Source organism: Hippocampus comes, unplaced genomic scaffold (assembly GCF_001891065.2).
Source record: "Hippocampus comes isolate QL1 unplaced genomic scaffold, H_comes_QL1_v1.1 scaffold382, whole genome shotgun sequence".
NCBI lineage: Eukaryota > Metazoa > Chordata > Actinopteri > Syngnathiformes > Syngnathidae > Hippocampus > Hippocampus comes.
The window spans coordinates 439,945-445,257 of record NW_017805156.1 but is presented as its reverse complement, the minus strand read 5'-3'; the positions used below and the strand labels follow the sequence as shown (position 1 = coordinate 445,257).

The 5,313-nt window shown below is 42.1% G+C and overlaps 1 long non-coding RNA gene across 1 annotated transcript in view; it reads right to left on the bottom strand.

Annotated features, from left to right (window-relative positions):
- Window positions 1-451: 451 nt before the first annotated feature.
- LOC109515094 (uncharacterized) overlaps window positions 452-5,313 on the bottom strand; it is a 48,787-nt gene continuing 43,925 nt past the window's right edge. Inside the window, exon 3 of the long non-coding RNA XR_002168107.1 lies at window positions 452-635. This is a non-coding gene — a long non-coding RNA (uncharacterized LOC109515094). The remainder of the gene's footprint in view (window positions 636-5,313) is intronic.

Here is a 5,313-nt window from a genome sequence, read left to right as displayed (position 1 = left end):
GCGGGTGCATACATTTACATTTCTTTCCAAAGCCATCCAAAACAAATTGTGAGCACAAAACAGCAACATGACAACTGGTCACCAACGACTTAGAAATGACATTGACAGAATAGAGTCTCAAGAGGCTGAACAGAAACACAAGTAGTGGAACTATCCTCAATGAACTGTCAACGGTTGATGTGAACAACAACAACAAAAAAAAAAAATGCTGCTTGCATCGTTTTTAATATTGATCGTTGAAATCTCCTTCTTTAGCAACGTCTGCCATCTGGTGGTGAACACTGTAACTACAACTTAAAACTGTGCCAGTAATCATACTTATTTTCCAAAATTCTTTGCGAGTGTTGCATGCGGGACGTGGGCCACCAGTTGCTCATCTCAGGTGTACGTCATTCATATTGCTTTACAATAAAGCAAAAACTCACGATACATCATTTTGTTTTATATATATATATGCATGGCTCATGTGCGTCTGTTTACAGTTTTTCTGTTTGATCAGCAAACTGCCTAATGTGCATTGTGGCCTTCATGCGGGTGCGCACGCACGCACGCACACGCACGCACGCGCACAACCACACAGACAGGTTGGCATCCGGATGGGCATTTGCATCATCAGCACGGCACCGGTGTCTGGCCTTCACACAAAGAGGCACAGAGCTAGAATGCGGAGCCATTCGGTGTGTGTGAGTATAACGTTGTGATCCACCAGCCTTGCTTTGTGAAGCACGAACATGCCACAGTGACAGCCATGCAACCACTGCTCAGAAGCCCTGGCGACGAATGCCTGGCCGCCTCTCTATGCGCGTGCGTCTGCATTGTTGCGCGACGTGGATTTTCATTTTCTGCGATTGGGTGTGTAGTATTATGGCATAACTGTCCCAGGTGTGTGTGTGTGTGTGTGTGTGTGTGTGTGTGTGTGTGTGTGTGTGTGTGTGTGTCTGAGAGAGCGAGAGAGGTTCCAGCTCAGAATGTGCGATATCACACCGAGATATACACAGCAGCCACAGGTGTTGCAGTACTGATAGGCTATGTGTTCTTTTGCACATTCATCCTGTGTGTGTGTGTGTGTGTGTGTGTGTGTGTGTGTGTGTGTGTGTGTGCATCCATTGTTAATTAACCCCACCTAGCACCCACCACCCACATGAGTGCTTGTGTTCTGAGCATGTTCCCTGAGCCCCAGCCTGCTAATCCACACCTGTCTCACTCTCTTTCTGGCACGCACGCATACGTATACACACATGTATACACACACACACACACACACACACACACACACACACACACACACACACACACAAACACACACACACACACACACACGCACACAAACACGCACACCTACTGGCGCAGACAAATACACACCACGGTCCTCACAGCAGGGGATCCGTGTGCAGTCTCGCTCCCAAGAGAGAAGCGGTATCGGTTGAAATTGCATCCAGGATGTACAAAGGCGCGTGATTGGACGCGACGGGATGCAGAAGCATGTGATTGGATGAGACAAGAAGCCAAGGCGTGTGATTGGGCAGTGGTAAAATCCACATATTTTCAGGGGTAATTTGTGGGTTGAATTCAGCCCATTTTGTCCATTGAAGTGCTCCATGCTCCTTGAGAGCGTTTTCATGTTATAGACATGGGTCCCACTGCTTGTCAAGTTAACACTGAATCCTGAATTTAATGCGATAAAAGATGACACTCATTATTCCCCGCGTTTGTCATGGAGGTGCTTGTGTCAAAAAAAAAAGGTCAAAATGGATCAGTTTGGTTCTGAGCGAGATGCGAAGAAACACACAGGCCGACAGAAGGACCTCCCGGACGAAGCCGGACGAGCCATATTGAGGTCATGTTGACAAAATGGAAGTGGCCGCGGCATGCGTACGGCGTCTCATATAGGCGAACCCCGATGGACGGATAGAGCGGCACCAGGAGCGGGCAGATAGCAGACAGTCTGCAGGGAAATTACCGCAGGCCGGCACTCTCCTAAAATGTCAACTCAACACACACACACACACACACACACACACACACACACACACACACACACACACACACACACACACTCACACACACACACACACACACACACACGAATACAGATCGTGGAAGTGAACGGAAAAACTAAGGGAGAATGTGGCTGAAAAAGGTCTTGGCACAACAAAATACCTCCAGGAAGTGAAAATGGATGTGTGAGGACTAGTGAGTATGGATCTCAATTCTAGTTCATTAATTTTGATTTTTTCTTTTTTTTTCGGCCAATACCCAATTCCAATCATTGGTAGAATAAAATTCCGAAACCCAATCAATCAGCCGATCCATTTTAAAAAACATACAATAAATAAAAATAAATGAATAACGCTTACAACAATAAAAATGAATTACAAGCAGAGCATTTGAGTGATATCAAAAACATATGAACATTTTGTTTTTTGTTTTTTTTTTTAAACTTTACAGACAACAAAAAGAAAAATAAACAAAAAAACATCTTATTAATTTTAATTTTGGGGATATTGGGGTGAATTTCACTTGGCTAAAGTTTGAAGGAAAAAAAAAAAGAAAGCGCGAATATCGCCTGATTAAGATGAATGGGTTGAGGCCGACTACTGTCGTTAATCCAACAAGTTATGATCGGATTGAACAGCACATCTAATGCACAGCTAATGTCATGCAATCGCAGTGCATGACATGATTTATCGATGATGATGTCAATTATTTTGACGATTATTTTCTCGATGAATATCATTGAATCCGATTTTTAAAAACATGCTTCAATGGCCATCCTTTGATTCCAAAATGGGACATTATTCCAAACTGACCATAAATCAATTATGATTCCGTGACTGCTTTGGCAGAAGATGGGCAAAAACATTGATCATTGTTTTCCAAAGTAAAAGCAGTGCTTTAAAATGTCTTATTTTGAAAAAAACAAAAAACAAAAAAAAACCAAAGATGAGTCTGCCTTCATGAAGGACTACAGTCAACAAATTTAGTTTTGACAGGGATAAAAATCAGCGGATTTGGACAGTTTACAATCAAACAAGGTCGCCAAACAAAATTATTCAATGATCAAAAATCATGACAGTTGGATTTGATCACGGATCAGTTGTTGATTCATCTGACCTCCAGACTCTCGCCTATTGCTGTGGCAAAAGAACATGCGGTGTGTAGGATAAACAACCGCAAACTAAAAAGCGCACATGCTCAGGCAGCCCTCGTGACAAGTGCATCCCAATTACCATGACGACTGATTGTGGGGAGCACTCGCAGCCTGTCGGAGGTATGACAGCACACATTGACGCATACGCGGCTCAGAGAAGCCCAATGCATTATGGATGCGCCCGACACCGCTTGCCATTCTCTACTCTTTTGGACACACACACACACACACACACACACACACACACACACACACACACACACACACACACACACACACACAGAGGAAAACCTCCTCCGCCCACAGCCTTGGCAGGCGTAGCACAGAGGTGGGAGGCTGCATTGAGAAAGCAGTGTGTGTGTGTGTGTGTGTGTGTGTGTGTGTGTGTGGTGGGCGAGGGGATGCCTACCACTCGAGTGCAAAAGGCAAGAAAGAAAGAAATAGCCCGCAACTCTCTGGTGACAAGCCAGGAATGTCTCCATTTTTCAAAACGGAGGGAAAATACTTGACTTTTAGCACTCTCAAATATTTATTTGGGAAATAAAATAGCAACAACAGTGAAAAAAGAACGCATTCTATCATATGTGTCAAATTCTTTGCAACTGCTCGCATGCATGTCTTGGCCACCAAGGAGCAGTGTCATGCAGTTCTGAAGACACGTACGAAGAAGACTTTCACAACGACTGCAAGTCAAGCGCAACAATATTTGGGGCCCAGTTAATATGGATTTTTTTCTTTTTTAATTACAATATTTGACAGAATAAAAATCTGATCAGCGGTTAATCACTTTACTTTTTACTTTTTTAAAATATAGAATGAACAAAATAACTTCTTTTTGGGTCCCTTCACACCCACAACAATAAATACATACAGTAAATGCAGAACATTTGACAATTTTTTGACTTTTGACAATACTTGAGAAAAACAATGCCCATTTGTTTGTCAATTTTCAGTTTTATTTTTTGGAGGCGGGGAATCTTTGAAGGTCACCGTCTTTGTCTTCTGTTGTAATGTGTTAAATCTAAATAAATAAATACATTCGGCCCAAAATGGGCTAATTTTCGCCAATTTTAAAAGAGCTAATATCGGATGATTAAATCAGCCGGCCGATTAATCCGCGTTGATGCACTGTTTGTGTTCAAATTTCTATTGATATCAAGGGTTATAAAGCTGTAAATATCGATGGTATTCGGTAGTTTATCAGTGGTGTTTTGCATTGTGTTGGCTTTAAGCTAACGGAAGGCAGGGAAGCTTTCTTTATATCGCACATTTCACACACAAGGCAACTCAATGTGCTTCACACAAGCAAAGACAACACTAAGGCAAAGTAGGTCGGTTGTGGTAAATACACCATGTGTAATTCTCTTTGTTTGATGTTTACTTTGACAGTGAACTTCAACTGAGATAAAAATCAGAACTGAAGATATGACTAAACTAAAAATATCTTATGATCCAAGTAGTTTTGATTGGTTGGATATATAAAAAGGTCATGAATGTGAATGTGACCCTTGCGTTGATTTATTTTTTTGAATGCTGTCCAACGTAGGAAAGGTTTGGACACCCGCCACAAGGAAGCCAGGGAAGGGGACGCTTTACCCTCTTACACATTTTGGCTTGCAGCTGCTCGGTCGATTAGACGGAAATGGATGATATCTGTGTTTTGATTTTTTTGGGGTATTTTTTTATTCCAATCTCAGGCAGTCAAATAAACAAGCTCTTGCTATTCTAGCTTCCCGTTTCCCACTTGTCAGTCACACACCTCTGGCAACCGCCGACACGCTCGTCTATTTTGTTAAAGGCTCGCTTTGCAAAAATATGCATTCGTCGTGCCTTGAAACTTATCACAACGTGTTCCCTTTCAATTTTTTTTGCCCCAGCCTGCCGCTGCCATCCCTATCATGTCTGAAACCTTAATCGAATAGAATGTAGGTGGCTTCCTTCTGCACATACGTGGAAAAAAAAACAAAACAAAAACGTATTTTGCTAGAATGAACTCTGAACACCCACAAAAACGTCACCCCTTTTCCAGCCCAAGTGTTACGTTCCTAAATACTGCGTTTCAATGTGAGTGAACATACAAGCGGATAGTTTGCTATTTCAATACACATACTTTTATTTATTGATTTTTTTTTTTTTTTTAAATGATAGATTATATTTTTTAA